This window comes from Hyperolius riggenbachi, chromosome 2, assembly GCF_040937935.1.
Source record: "Hyperolius riggenbachi isolate aHypRig1 chromosome 2, aHypRig1.pri, whole genome shotgun sequence".
Lineage (NCBI taxonomy): Eukaryota > Metazoa > Chordata > Amphibia > Anura > Hyperoliidae > Hyperolius > Hyperolius riggenbachi.
The window spans coordinates 552384052-552409647 of NC_090647.1; positions in this window are offsets into that span (position 1 = coordinate 552384052).

The following is a 25596-nucleotide window of genomic DNA, read 5'->3' on the forward strand; positions in this document are numbered from 1 at the left end:
TAGCATAGCGAGTGCTACGAACTTATGCTTGCTAATTGGCAATGACGAGAGCTCCACTCGTCCTGCCCTGAGCCCCTGCGGATCCAATAACTTTAAAAGACATTTAAAGTGCAGGGATAATATCCTTTAAAGTGATTGGAACCACAGGTGCTCAGGGCAGGACGAGTGGAGCTCTCGTCATTGCCAATTAGCAGACATAAGTTCGTAGCGCTCACTGTGCTACTCTGATAAGGCATGTTAACTATGATAAGGTGTGATAACTTGTATAAGGCATGTTAACTTTGATAAGGCGTGTTAACTCTGATAAGCAATGCTATTAGTCTTAGTGAATCAAACCTTATGAACTCAGCTCATCCTGGTGGTGAAACCCCCAGTGCAAAGTGAACATGGTTTCCGAGCTTCAAGTTCCTTACCAATCCCTGAAAGTAGTTTTGCGAAACTGATTTTTTTTTTCCTCTGAAAATAAAATCTTCAGTGTCTTTGATCCTAACTTTGACTCCTACTTTGATGCTAGCATTAATCCTACATATTTATTTTGGAACATTTGTATTCCTGTTACTGGTTAACCAGTACAGCCCTGCTGTATCTATGCCCCCTGGACTTCATTTCACGACCATAGGCGTTTGTACACATGCGCACTTATGCGTGCCCGCAATCCCCACGACAGAGTACCGATTGGTGAATGAGAATATCTGTTTCCAAAGCCAATTATTAAGTACTCTAAGTTAATTTTATCACCGGCATCAGCGAAATGCCAGTAATCAGTCACAAAATGAAAATGTCAACACACATACATTACCTCCTGTGTACTGTATACAGGATAGTTTCTAGTTAAATTCTCAGTACTAAATTCACAACTGGTTTCTAGTTAAATCCTCAGCGCTAAATTCATTGCACAGGATAGTGTGGCGGCATTTAGTGGTCAAAAAGTAAAAAGGCATTTTACACATTGAAAAAGAGGAGAACCGAGAGCCCAATATGGTGTAGTATGTCAAGGTAATTGGATAATAGAAAAGAGTATAAAATGAATACTCACAAACCAGGGTTACCTCCAGGCAACCACTTTATAGGCAGGTGAGGAGATTAACCTGTCCCCACTCAGGATTAAGAAGTCGCTCTCTGTAGGCTTGAAAACAAGAAGGGGTATCCCCCTCCACCAAAGGTGGATACAATCAGTGTTATAGTAGAGAACAGAGGCGCCAAAAGGATAAAAACAATATTTAAAAGTTTTAAAAATTGCTTAGGAGGCAGTGGTGGACTTACCTCCCACAAGCAGACACAACAGACTGTGTATTCACAAAAGGGATATTTATTGGTATACTCCAAAAAAAGGCGCCAGGTGCTGTCTGGACATACTGCTGTTGTGTGCTCCTTCCTGTATTTGCCTGATGAAGCGGGCTTGGCCTGCGAAACGCTTTGCGATCTTTTTTGGAGTATACCAATAAATATCCCTTTTGTGAATACACAGTCTGTTGTGTCTGCTTGTGGGAGGTAAGTCCACCACTGCCTCCTAAGCAATTTTTAAAACTTTTAAATATTGTTTTTATCCTTTTGGCGCCTCTGTTCTCTACTATAACATTTTACACATTGATTAAAATAAATTTAAACAAAAATCCTCCACTAGTTATTAATCCCACTATGTTAAAAAAAATGAAAACCCTTGTAAAAAAAAAAAACAGCATATATATATATATATATATATATATATATATATATATATATATATATATATATATATATATATACTAGCTGATTGCCCGGCGTTGCCCGGGTATGTATTTGGCTGGTGTTGGCTCCGCCTACTTTTTCTAACCCTAACACACAATTACTCACTGACCAAGTTTGTGAGCTTTGCGGTCTTTGGTATCAATAATCTGCATTGAAATGAAACAAATCTGATTGGGTGTGTGTGGCTCCACCCCCTTTTCTGAATTTGAACCCCAGTCACCCAATAACCAACTGTACCAGGTTTGAGGCCTGTGCCATTAACAGTTCAAGAATGGTAGCAATTAAATATTCCCCTTGAAAAACAACAGGTGAAGTTTGATTCACTTTTGTAGGCTCCACCCACTTTTCTGAATATTAATTTCAGTCACCCAGTGACCAACTGTGCAAAGTTTAAAAACCCTGCCATTAACAGAATGGCTGCAGTTTACATTTTCTCAGTGAAATTTGTATTTGTCTTCACCCAATTATGACCCGGCGTTGCCCGGGTATGTATTTGACTGGTGTTGGCTCCGCCCACTTTCTAACCCTAACGCACAAACACTCAATGACCAAGTTTGTGAGCTTTGGGGTCCTTGGCATCAATAATTTGTATATTCCCATAGAAATTAAACAAATCAGATAGGCTGTTTGTGGCTCCACCCCTCTCCAGCATTTGAACCCCAGTCAACCAATGACCAACTGTAGCAGGTTTGAGGCATCTGCTATTAACAGTGTAAAAATGGCAGCAATTTAAATATTCCACTTGAAAATCAACAGGTGAATTTTGATTGGCTACTATAGGCTCCACCCACTTCCCTGAATATTAATCTCAGTCACTCAGTGACCATCTGGGCAAAGATTGGGAACCCTGAAATAAACAGAAGGGCTGCAGTTTACACTTTTCCAGTGAAATTTGTGTAACTTTTTGTAACCTGGACACAAAGTCACTACTCAATGCCCAAGTTTGTGAGTTTTGGGGTCCTTGGCATCAATAATTTGTATTTTCCCATGAAATGAAACAAATCTGATTCACTGTTTGTGGCTCTGTCCCCTTTTCTAAATTTGAACCCCAGTGACCCAATGACTAACTGTACCAGGTTTGAGGCTTGTGCCATTAACAGTGCAAAAATGGCAGCAATTTTAATATTCTCCTTGAAAAGTGACATGTGATTTTTGATTGGCATTTTTAGGCTCCACCCACTTTTCTGAATATTAATCCCAGTCACCCGGTAACCAGCTATGCTAAGTTTGAGAACCCTGCCATTAACAGTGAAGACGGGCTGCAGTTTACAATTTCCCAGAAAAATCTGTTTTTAACTCCACCCACTTTTTGTAACCTTGACACACAGTCACTACTCAATGACCAAGTTTGTGAGTTTTTGGGTTCCTGGCATCAAAATTGTGCTAATATAAGCAGTTTATCCAGCAAAGAAATCTGGCTGTTTTTGGCTCTGCCCCTTTACTGAATTTGAACCCCAAACACTTAAAGGGAACCTGAAGTGAGTAAAATTATTTAAAATAAACACATGACGTCGCTGCAAATGAATATTACATACTTACCTCACTGTCAGTTCCTCTCAGAAGCTCACCATTTTCTCCTTACAGTGATCACTTCCAGTTCTGACAATATTTTGTCAGAACTGAAATATACCAGTTGCTGTCAGTTATATATCAGCAGCTGTCAGTTACAACTGAATGTACAAGGTAATGTCCATGTTTCCCTATGGCTCAAGTGAGCGATATTACAGTTTAACAGTGTGATGAGCAGGAAGCTGTTATGGGGTAATGGCCATTTTTAAAATGGAGGACGGAGAATTCCATTGATCACAGTGGACAAATGGGACACGGGAGAGGAGAAAGAGATTGGGGAGTAGACTGCACGGGAGGTAAGTATGACCTGTGCATGTTTATTTTGACTTTTTATTTTCAGTTCAGGTTCTCTTTAACGACCGACTGTAGCAGGTTTGAGGCCTCTGCTATTAACAGTGTGAGAATGGCTGCAGTTTCAACATTCCCCTTGAAAATCAATAGGTGAATTTTGATTGGCTCTTGTAGGCTCCACCTACTTTTCCGAATATTAATTCTAGTCACCCAGTGACCAACTGTGTGAAGTTTGAGAACCCTGCCATTAACAGTGTAAGAAAAGCTGCAGTTTACATTTCCCCATGTAAAAAGTTAGTTGTTTTTGGCTCTGCCCACTATTTCTAATCTTGATATACAGTCACTTAATGACCAAGTTTATGAGCTTTGGCATCAATAAGTTGCATTTCACCATTGAAATTAAACAAATCTGATTGGCTGTTTTTGGCCCGCTCCTTTCAGAATTTAATCCCCAGTCTCCCAGTGACTGACTGTAGCAGATGTTAGGCCTCTGCCATTAAGAGTGCATGAATGTCAGCAATGTAAATATTCCCCTTGAAAATCAAAAGGTGAATTTTGATTGGCTGCTGTAGGCTCCACCCACTTTTCTGAATATTAGTCCCAGTCACCCAGTGGCCAACTGTGTCACGTTTGAGAACCCTGCCAATAACAGAATGGCTGAAATCAATCTAACAAATCTGATTGGCTGTTTGTGGCTCCACCCCTATAGTGAATTTGGACCCCAGTCACCCAATGACTGACTGTATCAGGTTTGAGGCCTCTGCCACTAACAGTGTAAGAATGGTAGCAATGTGAATATTCCCCTTGAAAATCAATAGGTTCATTTTGATTGGCTGTTGTAGGCTCCACCCACATTTCTGAATATTCATCCCAGTCACCCAGTGGCCAATTGTGTAAAGTTTGGGAACCCTGCAATGTAAAAAATGAAGTTGTTGGCACTGCCCACTTTTTCTAACCTTGACATACAGTCACTCAATTATCAAGTTTATCAGCTTTGGGGTCCTTGGTATCAATACTTTGTATATTCCCATTGAAAAATAAACAAATCTGGCTGTTTGTGGCTCCGCCCCCTTCCTGAATTTGGACCCTAGTCACCCAGTGTCCAACTGTACCAGGTTTGAGGCATCTGCTTTTACCAGTATAAGAGAATGGTAGCAGATGAAATATTCCCTTTGAAAATCAAAAGGTGAATTTTTATTGGCTGTTGTAGGCTCCACCCACCTTCCAAAATCTTAATCTGTCACCCAATGACCAACTGTGCAAAGTTTGAGAACCCTGCCATTAACGGTGTAAGAATGGTTGCAGTTTATATTTTCCCAGTAAAAGTTGTTTTGGCTCCACCCACTTTTTGTAACCTTGACACACAGTCACTCAATGACCAAGTTTGTGAGCTGTCAGGTTCCTGGCATCAAAAATGTGTGAATGGAAGCAGTTTATCCACTAAGGAAATCTGATTGGCTGTATGTGGCCCCGCCCCTTTAGTGAATTTGGACCCCAGTTACCCAATGACCGACTGTAGGAAGTTTGAAGCCTCTGCCATTAACAGTGTAAGAATAGCAGCAGTTTAAATATTCCCCTTGAAAATCAATAGGTGATTTTTGATTGGCTGTTGTAGGCTCCACCCATTTTCTTGAATCTTAATCGCATTCACCCAGTGACCAAGTGTGGCAAGTTTGAGAACCCTGCGATTAACAGTCTAAGAATGGCTGCAGTTTACATTTTCCCATTTAAAATGAACGGCTGAAATTTGATTGGCTGTTTTATGCTCCGCCCACTTTTCCTGGATTTGTAACCTCGGTCACCAAGTGACCAACTGTGCCAAGTGTGGGGACTCTGGCTTGATTACTGTGAGAATGGCAGCCTTTTACATTTTTTCCATTGACTTGAATGGGTGGAATCTGATTGGCTGTTTGTAGCTCCGCCCACATGTGCAGGGGGCCCGCGAGACCCCCAGAACATATCATCCCAGGTAGTAAGGGATCTGTGTATCAAGTTTCGTTCAAATCGGTCAAGCCGTTTTCGAGTGATCGCGGCACATACACACACACATACACATACACACACACATACATACATACTTCCGATTTTATATATATATATATATATATCTATATATATATCTATATCTATATATATATATATATATATATATATATATATATATAAATAGTTACCTTAGGGACCAACTATTTATGTATGTCATAAGTGTATATCACTTTTACCAAATTTGGACCCCTGTAACTCTGGTTTGCAGAGATGTAGGGAACCCATCTTTGGAGCCCAAGTCTAACAATATGTCTTCTACCTGCATGAGAAATTTCGTGAGATTCAGACGTTGCTAACGGCCATTGCCGCGATTTATGTACGTCAGACTCGCCACCATTGAAATTGCCCAAATAAACAGGTTTTGTGACCCTAGGCTATGACCTCTTCGGCCTAGGACTGCATTGAACGCGACCCACGCATTGTGCGCATTCTGGACAACACCAATTACTGGGTTTATACGCTTCTGGATCCACGGTACAAACACAATGTTCCAAAACTGCTTGAAGAAAGAGCCAGGCAGGTCAAAATGGAAGAATACCAGCAGGCCCTTGTGGAGACTTTAGAGAGGAGATTGACATCCTCCCCCTCCTCTAGCCAGTTGTACGCCGACAGACTGACTTCCGCAAACCCAGGACGACCAGGAGGGCAGCAAACAACACAAGCCGCAGCTAGTGCCCAAAAGGGAATGGTATTGGCAGTGTCCTTGGAGTGGGAAAATTTTCTGACACCCATGCAGCAGCACACAGAACAGCAAGCGTGCAGATCCACCTCCAACACCGATCGCCTGGAGAAGATGGTCAAGGACTACATGTCAGATGGCGTAGCTGTGTTGAACAATCCATCTGCACCCTTCAACTATTGGGTATCGAAGCTAGACACCTGGCACAAACTGGCAATGTACGCAATAGAGGTGCTGGCTTGCCCGGCAGCCAGCGTTATGTCGGAACGCTGTTTCAGTGCTGCCGGAGGCATCGTCACAGATCGGCGGCGTATCCGCCTCTCCACAGAAAATGCAGACCGTCTGACTCAAATTAAAATGAATCAATCCTGGATTGGAAACGACTACGCAACACTCCCGGACCCCAACCAAGTAACATGAACAATGAACATCTGTGATGGGTTAGCGTTTCCGGTCCCTGTTTATTGAACCTCTCATCTGTATTACATTTATGACTGCATGGCGACAAAATGCAAATTGCTATCCGCACGCTTCTTGTCCTCATGCAAGGCCTGGGTTGTTGTGTCTCAAAGCGTGGCCTTCTCCTCCTGCGCCACCCTCCTCCTGTTCCATCACGTGTGCTGCTGCTGGGTTAGCGTTACCGGTCCCTTTTCCTGGAACCTCTTATATGTATTACATTTATGACTGCATGCCGACAAATAGCATGTTACCTGTGCAAAGAAAACAGACATTTCCCGCATTTAAAAGACAGTTTTCCCTTTGAAACTTTAAAATCGATTTTCTCAAAAACTATAAGCTCTTTTTGCTAAATTTTTTTTTCCTCTTGTACCCACTCCCAAGGTGCACATACCCTGTAAATTTGGGGTATGTAGCATGTAAGGAGGCTTTACAAAGCACAAAAGTTCGGGTCCCCATTGACTTCCATTATGTTCGGAGTTCGGGCCGAACACCCGAACATCGCGGCCATGTTCGGCCTGTTCGGCCCGAACCCGAACATCTAGATGTTCGCCCAACACTAACGGTGAGCAGGGAGGCTGGCCAGCATCTTTGTATAAATCTTTTTCAGGAAGTGTCTTTATAAGGATAAAGGTCATGCTAAGAATCCCCTGTGGAGAGATGGACTAGCCCAAAACCTGTCAGTAATGACAGATTTCTGCTACCTACTGTAAATTCCAGCAACCAAGAAGCAACATAATTTATGTCTCTTTTTACTCAGGAAGAAACGTACTTCTTATTTGTATGTTTTAAAGAGACTCTGTAGCAAAATTTTCAGCCTTATTTCTCCTATCCTATAAGTTCCTATACATGTTCTAATGTGGTCTGGATTACTGCAGCCTTTTCTAGTTGCACAGTGGCTGTATTATCTCTGTGATATAATCTAATCTTCTTTCCTCTGACGGCTTTGTCAGGCTCAGGCACTCAGGCAGGAATGTGCTGCTCTACTTGTTATAGGCAGAAGCTATACACACCCTCTCCACGCCCCCTGCAGGCTCTGTATGAGTAACAGACTGAGCTCCTCTCAGCCTATCACATGCCATGTCTTTTGTTTGTAAACACTGCCTAAAACTGGCAATTACAAGCCAGGATTGCAGCAGGGAGTGGCAGAAACAGCACAGAGGGGCCCAGGAGAACATAATGAATAGAATGGTATGAGTAGAGTACAGATTCTCTTTAAATTTTAAAATTTTCATGACAGTTCCTCTTTAACCACCCTGGCGTTCTGATTAAATCGCCAGGGTGGCTGCGGGAGGGTTTTTTTTGAATAAAAAAAAAACTATTTCATGCAGCCAACTGAAAGTTGGCTGCATGAAAGCCCACTAGAGGGCGCTCCGGAGGCGTTCTTCCGATCGCCTCCGGCGCCCAGAATAAACAAGGAAGGCCGCAATGAGCGGCCTTCCTTGTTTTGCTTAGATCGTCGCCATAGCGACGAGCGGAGTGACGTCATGGACGTCAGCCGACGTCCTGACGTCTGCCGCCTCCGATCCAGCCCTTAGCGCTGGCCGGAACTTTTTGTTCCGGCTACGCTGGGCTCAGGCGGCTGGGGGGACCCTCTTTCGCCGCTGCTCGCGGCGGATCGCCGCAGAGCGGCGGCGATCGGGCAGCACACGCGGCTGGCAAAGTGCCGGCTGCGTGTGCTGCTCTTTATTTGATGCAAATCGGCCCAGCAGGGCCTGAGCGGCAGCCTCCGGCGGTGATGGACGAGCTGAGCTCGTCCATACCGCCCAGCTGGTTAAAGAAACCACCTTTGACATAGAGGACCAGGGTTTGAATCCTGACTGGAGCCAATACCTCTTCTTTGGCAAAGACTCCCCAATGCTCCTGGGTGGCCCTCTGCTTTGTGTGCATTTAGAGGCTGCAGCTCTCTAAAACAAACTTTATTTAGAACAGAGACAAACTTTAGAACATCCGATATTCCGAACCTTTGAATACTCTTTGAGAAAATTATACTTAACTTTCCACAACTCAACAAGAAATTAAGAATAATTCCCCATCCAATCCCTTCACTCTTGATTCGAATACTCTCTAGATACTCTCTGTAACAAATCTCTAATATCCCATTGGTCAGCTGGGTCACATGATGTTTTTAAAGCCAATGGTTACCAATCTAAAAATTAAAAAGTCAGATACTCACCTAAGGAGAGGGAAGGCTCGGTCCTAATGAGCCTTCCCTCTCCTCTCCCGGTGCCCTCGGTGCTGCGCTGGCTCCCCCGTTCGCGTCCGTCGCCGCAGGGACTTCGGAGGTCTTCGGGAGCACTCGGGCTTCCGAAGACGGGCCACTCCATACTACGTATGCGTGAGTGCATCGTAGAGGGCGCTCGCCCATGCGTAGTATGGAGCGGCCCGTCTTCGGGAGCGCGAGTGCTCCCGAAGGCTTCCGAAAGCTCCCTTCGGCTGCGGAAGTGGCAGTATTTGACCGAACTGGTCGAATACTGCCACGGGGGATCCTGCGCGGGACCGGGCACCGGGAGAGGAGAGGGAAGGCTCATTAGGACCGAGCCTTCCCTCTCCTTAGGTGAGTATCTGACTTTTTTATTTTTAGATTGGTAAACATTCACTTTAAGTCATGCAGGCCACAAGAGTCAATTGGGAGTAAGCAATCAGAGCATAAAAAGAGAGAAAATCACTGCACATTGAGTATATATGGTGCGCTACTGCAATTTTCAATACATCAAAGTCCCCGTTATCTAGAACTTACAAAATACTCACTGAGTCTCCAGTGTACATTTTCACATTTACGTTTATACGTAATTACGATTTGTAAATTCAATTGATTTTGTATAGTGATTCGTAATTTTGCATAACATTTCATGTAATTTTCGTGTAATTTCGTGACGACTTTGGCAGTGAATACCAAACCCCCCTTACATTGTATTCGTATGCATTTCGTAGACTATGCGTTAAAATACGTATGCGGATGCTTATGCCCGTATGCAGAACATTTTACGCATGAATTCCTCTTTAAATGCTTATACCGGAAACTCTTCTAGGCGTACATTCCCCTTTCCAATGCATAAATTTGTAAGCATACAATCGCATGTGGAAAATTAGACGTGAGTAACTCATTCATAGTTCACTACGCAATACACATGTTAACTGCGCATAGTGGGCGTAAGCTACGCTTAGCAGTACTTCGCTACGCGTCAATTCGTAAACGTAGTTTAGAAACTTCACCTACGAACTACGATGCATAGATGCAAACTACAATGCGTAAATAAGCACTGGCGTAGTTTCTGCTCATCCCTGATTTTGATGCAAAATTTCAGCCCACCACTGAATGTAATGTTTTGTGTTTTGTTTTTAAAGGATACCACAACTGAAATGTGACATAATGAGATAGACATGGGTATGTACAGTGCCTAGCACACAGATAACTATGCTGCGTTCCTTTTTTTCTTTCTCTGCCTGAAAGAGTTAAATATCAGGTATGTTAGTGGCTGACTCAGTCCTGACTCAGACAGGAAGTGACTACAGTGTGACCCTCACTGATAAGAAATTCCCCCTTTTTACCTCTTTCTTGCTCTCAGAAGCCATTTTCTGCTAGGAAAGTGTTTTATAGTTGGAATTTCTTATACGTGAGGGTCACACTGTAGTCACTTCCTGTCTGAGTCAGGACTGAGTCTGCCACTTACATACCTGATATTTAGCTCTTTTAGGCAGAGAAAGAAAAAAAGGAACACAGCATAGTTATCTGTGTGCTAGGCACTGTACATACACATGTCTATCTCATTATGTCACATTTCAGTTGTGGTATCCTTTAAGTTCCAGAAGATTAGATTTCATTATTCTTGCTTTCTGATCCATTCATTGCAAACTCACATTAAAAATGAGGCAATTGACTATAGCGGAATTTATTTTTTAGAAAAGTTATCAAAAATGATGGACTTGCATTACATGTGATTAACGGAAAAGCCCAAAACTTTGACTAGGGACCATATGAATGGACATCAAAAATGAAGGTAAACCTGAATTGTTTGATGGCACCTTTACATTCATATTTTTTTGTTCAATGCTGATGATGGACAGCGCTTCATTCGTAAGGCAGCGTGAGCTGTGTAAACGGTGAATTACTGGTGCGGAGCTGGACTATGGGTAGCGGCGCAGGTCCGGTACACACTGTCTCTTGGAGGGATGACAAGGCTTTAGAGCTGAGCTAGGTTGCTGGCTCCAGTCATGTGGAAAGTTCTCTGGATGGAAGCCCCAACAATAATAATGAGAGACGGAGAAAATCCTCTACTCTGGGCCGCCAAATTCGGAGGAGTCAGCAGTGACATGGCTGCTCCCAGTGAAAGGACGCTTTTAGACTGATGAGCTATGCGGAGTTGACTTCTTTCCAAAGGCTCAAAGACAAATAATGGAAAGAAAGTTTACAAAGTTACAGCTGGAGGGAGATGAGGACACATCTCAGCGTGCTATCTTGCCAATAAATCAAGACTCAATGAGGGAAAAGATGTGCCCAAAAGAGTATAAAATAATTATAAACAGTAAAATAAGAAATGAAGCGATGGCTTGCCTAAGGAATGATACTAGGTGTAAATGTAACAAAAGAGTTTATTTACACAAAGGTTGGCAATGGGTTTCGTGGGCTTTAGCTCACTTCCTCAGGCCAAAAATTTGTGCCAAGGAGCAATGCTGAGCAGGCCTCTGAGCGCCTCGGCTCAGCATTGCTATTAATTATTTTATACTTTTTTGGGTACATCTTTTCCCTCATTGAGTTTTCCCTACCCTCCCTCCTAGAGGTGATCAGTGTATGGCCCCCAGCACTGTTATCCCACTGTCGGCCATTAACACACAATTTTTTCTAAAGGGCACGACCAGCAAAAATACCATCCCTCATACCCGAGTGGAGACGGGACTTAACGGTTGGTTGCTCTTACTAGGGATGCTTTGCCGCAATTACATTTCTGCATTTCTGATCGGAAAAATCTGCATTTCCCAGTTTTTTTTCATTATTTGTATTGACGGATGACGGCTCTCCCTGCTGCCGCTAAGCGCCGAGGCGGCGTTAAATACTATTTCCCCTCTGAGTTATCGCAACTCAGAGGGAGATGTAATTCGGGGTCTAGCAGCCGCCAGAGCCCCTAATTACCGCTACCCGGGGCGCGCATCATAGCATTGCTGCTATGACGGCGCCCAGCTTTGGTGTTCGGCTCTCAGAGCCGTGCACGGCGATGAACTGATGCGCCTAAATGATCTATGTATTGTTTTTTTCAGGACAAATTAGGCTTTAGTGAGTAATATTTTTGTTTAGTAATTACTTTATTTTCTATGCATTTTAAAGGGAAAATAAGGGAAAAATTGAAAAAATATCCATTTACACCCATTATAGGTTTACAATAAACAGCACTTACTATAAAATTGTATTTTCTTATCCATCCTGGTTATTACAACATTTAGATTATGTTCCTAGTACAATGTATGGTGACAATAGTGTATTTGGAAATAAAGGTGTCTTTTTTTTCTTTCTCACTGTACACTATAGATAATTACAAAACCTTATTTGCAAAAATAACAGTAATATACCCTCATGGCATACATATTTAAAAATCTAAGTTCCTAAGATAACAATATAGTTATTTTCTTTTATATTCTTTCACTTTGTTTTCATTTTACAAGTCGTGGCCTTGGTACAGAATATACAACATTTGTATTGCTTTTGATTCAGTTTGTTACTAAAAAGAATACACAAGACAGAGCCCTTAACCCTAAAATCTATTCTACTAATTCTCATGGTTAAAATGTTACCCCAAATGTCTTGTGTAGCTATACTAATACTTTCCCAAGTTTGATTATAAATTTGAAAATTAATTTTTACGTTGGATTGAGTTTATCCCTACCCATTTCTCATGTGATGTGGGTCCAAGCTGTAAAACACCCCACAATGTACAGTGGTGTGAAAAACTATTTGCCCCCTTCCTGATTTCTTATGCTTTTGCATGTTTGTCACACTTAAATGTTTCTGCTTATCAAAAACCGTTAACTATTAGTCAAAGATAACATAATTGAACACAAAATGCAGTTTTAAATGATGGTTTTTATTATTTAGTGAGAAAAAAAACTCAAAACCTACATGGCCCTGTGTGAAAAAGTGATTGCCCCCCTTGTTAAAAAATAACTTAACTGTGGTTTATCACACCTGAGTTCAATTTCTGTAGTCAGCCCCAGGCCTAATTACTGCCACACCTGTTTCAATCAAGAAATCACTTAAATAGGAGCTATCTGACACAGAGAAGTAGACCAAAAGCACCTGAAAAGCTAGACATCATGCCAAGATCCAAAGAAATTCAGGAACAAATGAGAACAAAAGTACTGTAATTGAGATCTATCAGTCTGGTAAAGGTTATAAAGCCATTTCTAAAGCTTTGGGACTCCAGCGAACCACAGTGAGAGCCATTATCCACAAATGTCAAAAACATGGAACAGTGAAGAACCTTCCCAGGAGTGGCTGGCCGACCAAAATTACCCCAAGAGCGCTGGGAAAACTCATCCAAGAGGCCGCAAAAGACCCCAGGACAACATCTAAAGAGCTGCAGGCCTCACTTGCCTCAATTAAGGTCAGTGTTCACGACTCCACCATAAGAAAGAGACTGGGCAAAAACGGCCTGCATGGCAGATATTCAAGGCGCAAACCACTTTTAAGCAAAAAGAACATTAAGAATCGTCTCAATTTTGCTAAAAAAACATCTCAATGATTGCCAAGACTTTTTGGAAAATACCTTGTGAACCGACGAGACAAAAGTTGAACTTTTTGGAAGGTGCGTGTCCCATTACATCTGGCGTAGAAGTAACACAGTATTTCAGCAAAAGAACATCATACCAACAGTAAAATATGGTGGTGGTAGTGTGATGGTCTGGGGTTGTTTTGCTGCTTCAGGACCTGGAAGGCTTGCTGTGATAGATGGAACCATGAATTCTACTGTCTACTAAAAAATCCTGAAGGAGAATGTCCAGCCATCTGTTCGTCAACTCAAGCTGAAGCGATCTTAGGTGCTGCAGCAGGACAATGACCCAAAACACACCAGCAAATCCACCTCTGAATGGCTGAAGAAAAACAAAATGAAGACTTTGGAGTGGCCTAGTCAAAGTCCTGACCTGAATCCTATTGACATGTTGTGGCATGACCTTAAAAAGTCGGTTCATGCTAGAAAACCCTCAAATAAAGCTGAATTACAACAATTCTGCAAAGATGAGTGGGCCAAAATTCCTCCAGAGCGCTGTAAAAGACTCGTTGCAAGTTATCGCAAACGCTTGATTGCAGTTATTGCTGCTAAGAGTGGCCTAACCAGTTATTAGGTTCAGGGGGCAATTTCTTTTTCACACAGGGCCATGTAGGTTTTGAGTTTTTTTTCTCACTAAATAATAAAAACCATCATTTAAAACTGCCTTTTGTGTTCAATTATGTTATCTCTGACTAATAGTTAACGGTTTTTGATGAGCAGAAACATTTAAGTGTGACAAACATGCAACAGAATAAGAAATCAGGAAGGGGGCAAATAGTTTTTCACACCACTGTATTCTACAACTCATCCCAGATACAATGACACCACATGTGCCTAATTTAGTAACAAACCCGGTGGTGCACTCTCCACAATGACACTAGACGTGTATACTCGTCCAGTTAGGCTGAAGTGGTTAGAAAAGTTCAATACATTTTTCTAATAAAAAATTTGATGATTTTAGGCAATCAATCATTTTCTGGATAAAATTGGGAAATTAAACAATTTGGTTGCATCATGTATGGCCAACTTTACACGGGATCATTTTCAATCTTTGTTGGTTGGAGTAAAGATTGACAGAATATCAGCAGAGAACAGTAGGTAAAGAGACTACAGGAAGCAGGAATGAAATAAGGAGACAGCAGTCAATCATACAAAAGCCCCAAGAGTGTGGCTAATTTTAAAGTCTTTTTTAAGGAAGGCAATTTTTTAAATGTTTTTGCATTTATGTATTTAATCAGTAGATATTACGAGGAGGGTTGGAACCTTGTAAGAACCTTACGAGGAACTAAGACTGGATAAGGATAGACCTTTAGAAAATAAAGACAGAGACATCGGGAGCCCGGATGGTGTAATACGTTCTGGCTAGCAGACAAAAATGTAATCGGAGGTGGTTGTACTCACAAAGTTAGATTGCAAGACTGGGCAACCCTCCAATGACAGCTTTTGGAGAATAACCATCTCCACACGAGTACAGGAATAATCCCATACATCGGTCACTCTCTCAGGGAACAAATGACAAGGGGCCCAATAAGCTGTAAAAGATATGGGAGGTCACTGCTCAGAAGGAGCATTGGAAGCACGGACAGGGGGTCAGAGGTGCCCAGATGAATAAATGTTTAAAATCCAAAACTATGAAATAGAGAGATTCCGTTCACGAAAAGCTTTTGAAAACAAATAAAACCCTGGGAATCCTCCATGAGGAGATAAACTAGTCCAAAACCTGTCGGTTCTGTCAGATTTTAACTGCTTTGTTTTTTTCCCTGGAGTGGTCCTTTAAGTGAGAACATAAGTAACACTGAATTACTGCACAAGGTATTTAGTTTAATTAAATTCTTATACAGTAGAGTTCCGGTTATCCAGAACTCAACTAACTAGCAGTCTCGACCAACCAGCACAAATCGACGGCAGTATTCACAGTGGTGAAGGCCAAATTGTAGGCTGTTTGTGGGCTCTGCTGTGCTTAAAGAGGAACTCCAGTGAAAATATGTAATAAAAAAAGTGCTTCATTTTTACAATAATTATGTATAAATGATTGTCAGTGTTTGCCCATTGTAAAATCTTTCTTCTCCCTGATTTACATTCTGACATTTATCACATGGTGACATTATTACTGCTGGCAGGTGATGTCACTGGAAGGAGATGCTGCTTGCTTTTTTTGGCAGTTGGAAACAGCTGTTATTTCCCGAAATGCAACAAGGCTCCCACAGGGTGATGTCAGAACCATGGTCCTGACATCACATTGTGGGCGGGGTTTCACCACAATATCAGCCATACAGCGCCCCCTGATGATCCGTTTGAGAAAAGGAAAAGATTTCTCATGGGAAAGGGGGTATCAGCTACTGATTGGGATGAAGTTCAATTCTTGGTTACGGTTTCCCTTTAAAGTCTGGGTTGTACACCCTACTCAAAGTAATGTGAACTTGTATTACTGGGACTTCCACTCCAGCGTATGATCTGGCATTGTATCACTATCTGTATTGTGTACCTTATTGCTTATTACCTGTATCGTGTTGTCTGTCACCCTTGTTATCATTGTCTGTTATCTTATGTAATGTACAGCACTGCGCAATATGTTGGCGCTATATAAATCCAATAAATAATAATAATTCGGCAAGAGCCGATCCCTGTTGGTGCTAGATAATTGACATACTGTATATACAGCAAAGTCCCTGTTATTTGAAACTTGGGCTACCAGAACCCTCAACTAACTGGTATGCCGGAGGGAATTACGGGGACTGTTTGTTGTTTTTATTTAATTTTTTTAATTTAATTTTTTTGGGGGGGGGGGGGTGGAGTGTTTGCTGGCTATAAGATGCTCACCGAGCCTCCTGCAACATCCTATAGCTCTTAGCAGCTTATGGGGTCTGTGCACAGCTCCTGGCTTATCACGTGACCTGACACAGGGGTGACATGCTGGGAGGTCTCCAGAAAGCGGCCAAGGGGCCGCTTGGGGCAGCATGGTGGCGTAGTGTTTAGCGCTCTCGCCTTGCAGTGCTGGGTACCCGGTTTAAATCCCAGCCAGGTCAACATCTGCAAGGAGTTTGTATGTGTGGGTTTCCTCTGGGCACTCCAGTTTCCTCCCACATCCCCCAAAAAACCATACACAAAACCATACACATAAGTTAATTGTCTTTCCCTAAATTGGCCCTAGACTACGATACACACACTTCACGATACATACATAGACATATATGACTATGGTAGGGATCAGATTGTGAGCCCCTCTGAGGGACAGTTAGTGACAAGACAATGTACTCTGTACAGCGCTGCGTAATATGTAGGCGCTATATAAATACTTAAAAAAAATAAATAAGGAGCAACAGGACATTGCTGGATGCTTGGTGAGTATTTATCCTGAAAGAGGGGGAGTTTGCGCTTTTACGGCTGGTTACTCAAGCAACAGGCGAGGTCATGTATCGGCATCAGGCGGTCGCCGCCGGTACCGCATGCCGGGGACTTCGCTGTACGTATTTTTTTGTTGTACAACAAAACCTTTCTTATTATAATCCTATAGGCAACAGAAATATCCAAGAGCAGGAATAAATACATTCAGAAGAAAAACAAAAAATATAGTTTCAGTCCGCAGACTATATTTTGTAAGAAAAAAAATTGTAGAAACATTTTCAACAGCAGATTTTATACAAAATGAATTTCAAATAAGGATTCGACCATCTAAAAAAATAAATCTATGCTTGAACTTGGACTTCAGAACTTATTTAGTTAGTTGGGGTTTGTGATGCAAATAATGTTTACCTTCTGTTTTAAGATGGTCCTGCTGTATTTCTCCGTAGATGTTTGTATAATATTCTTTAGATCAACTTCAGCTCCTTAGATTCGAGTCTCTAGTTGGCGTGTTCCCCGGAGTCCCGACGCTATGGATCCTCGATTGAAGGATATAAACATACGCCGGGATGCTGCAAAACGAGAACAACTTTGCTGAAGAGAGAGACGAGAACGTTGCTATTCCTCACCAGCCTTTCATGGCTTTCCCATCATCCATTTTAATAAGGGACATATTAACATACAGAAACGATTCCGATTTTTTTTTCATATTTTATTTTATTTTCTTCTACTAAGGCTGACACTTTGTTCAACTCCTTCTGCTCTAGTCATATATATATTTGCTAATGAATATTAACCAGTTAATCTACTGTCAGGATAAAAAAAAAAACACAAGGCGAGAAGATTAATTAGCCAGTCCCGAAAGAGAGAAGAGATAGAAGGAAAAATCCCGCGTGAATTCCATTACAGGCCGCCATACATGAAAGACGGATCATCATGGAATCTACATGGAATGAAGAGTAACCTGCGAAACGGGTGAAGCGGATTGTCAGTTCTGCTTCCCGGAGCCCTCAATCGGAATCACTTTGAGACGCGGTGAAACCCGGGGCAATGAAAATAAAAGTTTTCATCTTTAATGAATCTAATTGTTTATGTATTCCAGAGAAGCTCTCGAGCTTCTTGTGGGAGTGAGGAGACCGAAATAGCGAATTTTTACATAAATGGGAAGGATTCTGATATACTTGTGTGGGAGATGGAAATTTATCATTTTGCAAGCCTTTGCGAAACATAAGAGTCCTTTGGGCAAAGGCTGTTTTTTGATAAGAGAAAAGAAATAGGCCCAACTACAAACAAGAATGCCTTTATCAAAGCATGTAGATCATCAATACATGTTACAGCAGAGGTGCTTATTAAAGGACAACTGAAGTAAGAGGGAGGGAGATACTTACCTATAGAGAGGGAAGTGTGATAGAGGATGGAACAGGCGCCAAAATCAGGATAAAATATTTAAAAACCGGTTAAAAAGGAGATAGTGGTGGACTTACATCCACAGATTTTTAATCAACGATAACATTTATTCAAGTACTCAACAAAGCAACGCGTTTCACAGGTTCAATCCTGCTTCATCAGGCAATAACTTGAGTAAATTAATACAGGTCTAAACAAGTGCCACTTTGAGAGGGAAGGCTCTGGATCCTTATGGTGCCTACCCAGTCCTCTCCCGGTAGAATCGTTCCTGAAAGCAGGTCCTAGACTTTTTGCTGCCTGAAGCAATCATTGTGAGGCCACACCCTTTCCCCAAGATGCCCCCCTCCCAAGCAAATGCATCAATCACCTGATGTTCCTGCCTCTGGAGTGAAAAGCCTAAATTCAAATTCACTTTTACTTAGGGGCTGTAACGATCGGTGGGTGCAGAGAGTATCTGATTACCGGTGATCTGCAGTATCACTGGGAATACAGAAATATACCAGATTATAAGTGATCTGCAGTATCACCGATAATCCGATATACAAACTAACCTCTGTTCACCTGAGTAGAGTGTAGTGTTTAGTGTAACAGTAACACTTAGAGGACAAGGCCTCAATGCAGCAAGGAGTACTGCACAGATTCCTTCCGCAGACCTGAGCTCTCCAAGACGGGAGGAGTCAGACTGACAGTAGGAAGGTATATCTGAAAGTGACCCTCAGGAGGGAGGATCGCTAACAGAGCGAGGAACCGCCTCTAACGGTAAGGTCGGTTCTCGAGGTCGGACAAGCCAGGTCGTACACACACAGACAGATAAAGTACAAGATCAGGAGGCAAAGGCGGAGTCAAAGTACAGGCAGGGTTCAGCAACGGGGTATCAGATATATCGGGGTACAAAATCAGGAGGCAGAAGCAGAGTCAAGGAACGAGCCGGGGTTCGGCAACAGAGTATCAGAAATAACGAGGTACAAGATCAGAGTTCAGAAGGGTGGTCAAGGCAGGCAAAAGTCATAACAAATAATCACAATCAAACTAGTACTTTAGCTATCAACAGAATCTAGCTAAGTGTAGGATTACAGCTCCAGCTGGTCCCGGCACACTTACGGATCTGACTACGGATCTGGGTGCTCCCACATGTGTGATCGCACGCCAGACAAAGAGCAAGTGAACAACCAGCATTATATATACTCTAGGACCTTTCCAGGACCTCCCTAATTGCTGGTCCAATGGGAGCAGTGGAATTTGTCAGCTGACCCAGCTGGTCAGCCGACACCCTTCTAACTGCTATTTAAACTCTGCCTCTGTGCTCGCGCGCGTGTAAGTCTGAATCTTGGTGGACTATCAGTCCCAGCCACACCAGTACTGTCATGCAATGAATCTAATGCGGGGGCCGCCTCTGATGCGGATTCCGCCGTTACCAATGCGGATTCCGCCGCACTGCCCATGCGGCATGCGGCGTTTTTTCCGCGTTGTGACACCATGCTGGGCGCGGAAACAGCCGCCTCACCTCGAGAGACGGCGGCTTTTCCGCGTTTCCTCACAGTACCCCCCTCCCGAGGAGTGGACTCCGGACAACTCCTACCAGGTTTCTCGGGATGTAAGGCGTGAAATTCCCTCCTTAATTCGTCCGCATGCATGCGACTCCCCGGTACCCATTGTCTCTCCTCAATGCCGTACCCTTTCCAATGTACGAGATATTGTACCGAGTTTTGTACAACGCGTGAATCTAAAATCTTTTCTACCTCGTACTCAGGTTGGTCATCCACCAACACAGGAGGAGGAGGAGTGGGACCCACATGGACTGCTGGTTTAAGCAGGGATACGTGGAAGGACCTTACCCCACGCATGCTGGCGGGAAGATCAACAGCGTAAGTGACGTTGTTGATCCTTCTGGCTATCAGGAAAGGCCCGAGAAACCTGGGACCCAACTTGTCTGAGGGCTGTTTCAGGGCCAAGTGACGTGTGGATACCCAAACCAAGTCTCCTGGTTGGAATCTCCACTCCAAAGACCGTTTCTTGTCAGCTTGACCCTTCTGACTCAGAAACGCCTTTTCCAAACTGTCTCTCACCGTCCGCCAAATGTCTTTAAAAGACCTTTGCCAAGCCTCCAGAGCTGGAAACGGAGTGGAGGCCACTGGTAACGGTGAAAATTTGGGCAATCTTCCAGACACAACCTGGAACGGAGAAAATCCAGTGGAAGAACTTTTCAAATTGTTTTGTGCAAATTCTGCAAAGGGCAGAAATTTGACCCAGTCATTCTGCGCCTCTGCAACGTAGCATCTCAAAAACTGCTCTAACGACTGGTTGACCCTCTCCGTCTGACCGTTGGTCTGTGGGTGGTAGCCCGATGAAAACGACAGCTTCATGCCCATTTGATGACAGAATGCCCTCCAGAATTTAGATACGAATTGGACTCCCCGATCGGACACTATGTTTTCCGGAATGCCGTGCAACCGGAACACGTTTTTGATAAACAAGTCTGCCAATTCCTGGGCCGAGGGGAGTCCTTTCGAGGGCACAAAATGGGCCATCTTGCTGAAGCGGTCGACTACCACCCAAATGACCGACATGCCCTCTGATCTGGGAAGCTCACCCACAAAATCCATGGACAAGTGGGTCCATGGTTCACTCGGGGTGGGTAAAGGCTGCAACCTCCCTACAGGTGCCAGCCGGGAGGGTTTGCTTTTAGCACATACCGCACAATCCTTAACAAATTCTTTGCAGTCGGCTGCCAGAGACGGCCACCAAGCGCACCTGGCCACAAGATCCTGCGTTCTAGATGCCCCAGGATGTCCCGCATTCTTGTGTGAATGGAATATCTGTAGCACCCGGAGACGGAATGGCAGAGGCACAAATAAAACCCCCTCAGGCTTCCCCTCAGGGACATCCTGCTGAAAAGGACTCAAGGTCTCTGTCCAGTCTTCCCAAGTCTCTGTTACGGCCAGCACCAAATTTTGTGGGACAATGGTCTCTGGGGCAGAAGGCTGTGCTGTCTCCAACTCAAAGCATCTGGACAGGGCATCTGCCTTAATGTTCTTGCTACCCGGGGTATACGTAATTATGAACCTGAACCTCGAAAAAAACAAAGACCATCGAGCCTGACGGGGACTTAATCTCTTAGCCCCCTCGATGTATTCTAGATTCTTCTGATCCGTGTATACAGTAATTGTATGTTCTGCTCCTTCCAGCCAGTGACGCCACTCCTCAAAGGCAAGTTTAATGGCTAAGAGCTCTCTGTTGCCTATATCGTAGTTTCTCTCTGCCGGAGAGAACCTACGAGAGAAATACGCACAAGGGTGTAGCCTTCCCTGCAAGCCTGACCGCTGAGACAGCACAGCCCCTACCCCAACCTCCGAGGCGTCTACCTCAACAATAAAAGGATAAGAGGTGTCTACATGTCTCAGGATTGGTGCGGAACAAAACAAATCTTTTAAAGTGGAGAAAGCACTTAATGCATCAGGAGACCAGTGGGTGGTATCTGCCCCTTTTTTCATAAGACAGGTGAGGGGTGCGATAACCGTGGAATACCCCTTTATGAACCTTCTATAATAATTCGCAAAGCCTAAAAACCGCTGTAAAGACTTCAACCCAATTGGCTGAGGCCATTCCAAAACAGCGGAGACTTTGGCGGGGTCCATAGACAGGCACGTGGTGGAAATTATGTACCCCAGAAAGGCGACAGATGTGACTTCAAAAATACACTTCTCAATCTTAGCGTAGAGTGAGTTTTGTCTTAATTTGTTGAGTACAAATTTCACATGCATTCTGTGCTCAGAGAGGTTGTTGGAGAAAACAAGTATATCGTCTAGATAGACCAGCACAAATCTCCCCAACACCTCTCTGAAGACCTCGTTGATGAGTTCCTGGAAAACGGCCGGGGCATTACATAACCCAAAGGGCATCACCAGATACTCGTAATGCCCGTCTGGCGTGTTAAAGGCCGTTTTCCACTCATCGCCCTTTCTAATGCGCACCAGGTTGTACGCGCCCCATAAATCCAGCTTTGAGAAGATCTTAGCATCGGTGACCTGCGTAAATAAATCGTCTATCAGGGGTAACTGATAGCGATTCTTTACCGTGATCTTATTTAGTCCCCGGTAATCAATACAGGGCCGCAGGCCCCCGTCTTTCTTTTTAACGAAAAAGAAACCTGCTCCAGCAGGCGATCGGGACGGCCGGATGAAGCCTTTGGCTAAATTGTCACGGATATATTCCTGCATAGCCAATTTCTCTGGCCCAGATAAATTGTACAAATGACCCCGAGGGGGCATACAACCTGAACGTATATCAATGGGGCAATCGAAAGGGCGATGTGGGGGTAACTTGTCTGCAGCCTTGGGACAGAATACATCAGAATATTCCACATATTGCTCAGGTACCCCCTGTACATGAACCCTGGTTTGGCCCAATGTCACCTTCCCTAAACATCGCTGAAAGCAGTGTGCTGACCAAGAAATTAGTTGGCCGGTGGCCCAATCAATGTGTGGAGAATGAAGATGCAACCATGGCATGCCGAGTATAATGGTGGAGGTTGTCATATGCAACACAAAGAACTGTAACTTTTCCCAGTGCAGTACCCCTATGGTGACCCCCACCTCTGGTGTCTGAGACAGTGGGTGATTCCCTTGCAGAGGAGAGTCATCCACTGCCGTAACCTGGATGGGTGGTTGTACTGGTGTGAGCGGAATACACAATCTCTTAGCAAACTCAAAATCCATAAAATTTGCCGCGGAGCCTGAATCGATAAAGGCTTCCGTGACCTCAGTCTTATCTTCCCACGTAACGGTACAGGGAAGAAGCAATCGTTTTTCTTCTAGGGGTAAAAGTCGGACGCCCAGGGTGTTACCCCCCACCACTCCTAAGCGGTAGCGTTTTCCCGGCTTATTGGGGCAGTTCTGTACTATATGCCCCCCTTCACCGCAGTACAAACACAACTGTTCGGTCATTCTCCGTCTTCGCTCTACCTGGGTTAATTTTGACCGAGTAATCTGCATCAGCTCGGAAGGAGGCAAGACGGGAGAAGGTGAAATAGTAGGAGGTGGAGTCACTGGGACCGTGGTGTAAGATACCCCTCTGAGACGGGAACTACCCCTGGTCTGTTTTTGGTAGCGCAGCCTGCGGTCGATTCGGATGGCCGCTGAGATGGCCTCATCGACTGTTCTGGGCTCGGGCTGGCTTAACATCAAATCAGAGACCTCATCGGACAGCCCTGACAAGAAATGATCTAATAGGGCATAGGTGTCCCACCTGTCCGTAACTGACCACCTCCTAAACTCGGCCGCGTAATCTTCGACCGGACCTTCGCCTTGACGCAAAAGCTTGAGCTTCTGCTCAGAAGTCGAGGCAAGGTCCGGATCGTCGTAAATTACTGCCATAGCTTTAAAAAATTCCTCTACAGAGGTAAGAGCTTTGTCTCCGGCGAGCAGGCTATACGCCCAAGACTGGGAGTCGCCGGACAACAAAGTTTTAATAAACGTGACCCTCTGGGTCTCAGTACCCGAAGATTGGGGTCTCAACTCAAAATAGGACAACACCCTACTCCTAAAATTCCGGAAGTCAGATCTGTGGCCGGAAAAGCTTTCAGGTACAGGCATACGTATGTCAGAGCTAGGAGAGGATCGCACATGATCCACTGATGTCTGGAGGGTTTGTACAGACCCTGATAGGGCATCAATAAGAGTTATGTGAGTGCCCAGTACTTGATTGATGTTGTCCACCGAAGCGGCAAGTACACCCAGACAATCAGTGTTTGCGTCCATTTTGTATTTTGGTCTGGCGTTTTGTAACGATCGGTGGGTGCAGAGAGTATCTGATTACCGGTGATCTGCAGTATCACTGGGAATACAGAAATATACCAGATTATAAGTGATCTGCAGTATCACCGATAATCCGATATACAAACTAACCTCTGTTCACCTGAGTAGAGTGTAGTGTTTAGTGTAACAGTAACACTTAGAGGACAAGGCCTCAATGCAGCAAGGAGTACTGCACAGATTCCTTCCGCAGACCTGAGCTCTCCAAGACGGGAGGAGTCAGACTGACAGTAGGAAGGTATATCTGAAAGTGACCATCAGGAGGGAGGATCGCTAACAGAGCGAGGGACCGCCTCTAACGGTAAGGTCGGTTCTCGAGGTCGGACAAGCCAGGTCGTACACACACAGACAGATAAAGTACAAGATCAGGAGGCAAAGGCGGAGTCAAAGTACAGGCAGGGTTCAGCAACGGGGTATCAGATATATCGGGGTACAAAATCAGGAGGCAGAAGCAGAGTCAAGGAACGAGCCGGGGTTCGGCAACAGAGTATCAGAAATAACGAGGTACAAGATCAGAGTTCAGAAGGGTGGTCAAGGCAGGCAAAAGTCATAACAATCACAATCAAACTAGTACTTTAGCTATCAACAGAATCTAGCTAAGTGTAGGATTACAGCTCCAGCTGGTCCCGGCACACTTACGGATCTGACTACGGATCTGGGTGCTCCCACATGTGTGATCGCACGCCAGACAAAGAGCAAGTGAACAACCAGCATTATATATACTCTAGGACCTTTCCAGGACCTCCCTAATTGCTGGTCCAATGGGAGCAGTGGAATTTGTCAGCTGACCCAGCTGGTCAGCCGACACCCTTCTAACTGCTATTTAAACTCTGCCTCTGTGCTCGCGCGCGTGTAAGTCTGAATCTTGGTGGACTATCAGTCCCAGCCACACCAGTACTGTCATGCAATGAATCTAATGCGGGGGCCGCCTCTGATGCGGATTCCGCCGTTACCAATGCGGATTCCGCCGCACTGCCCATGCGGCATGCGGCGTTTTTTCCGCGTTGTGACGCCATGCTGGGCGCGGAAACAGCCGCCTCACCTCGAGAGACGGCGGCTTTTCCGCGTTTCCTCACAGGGGCAAAGATGAGGGGCTCGATTCACAAAGCGGTGCTAACCCAGTTAGCACGCCTTAAAGACTTTAGGCGTGAGAACCATTGCACCACACTGGTGAAAAGCCAGTTTAGGCGTGATAAGTTTAGCCGTAATAAGTTTAGGCGTGATAAGTTTAGATAAGTTTAGATCGCACGCAAAGTCCCACACGCAAAGCAGCGCCATTAAACTCTATGGGCCTGATTCACAAAGTGGTGCTAACAGTTAGACGGATCATCATGGAATCTACATGGAATGAAGAGTAACCTGCGAAACGGGTGAACCGGATTGCCAGTTCTGCTTCCCAGAGCCCTCAATCAGAATCACTTTGAGACGCGGTGAAACCCGGGGCAATGAAAATAAAAGTTTTCATCTTTAATGAATCTAATTGTTTATGTATTCCAGAGAAGCTCTC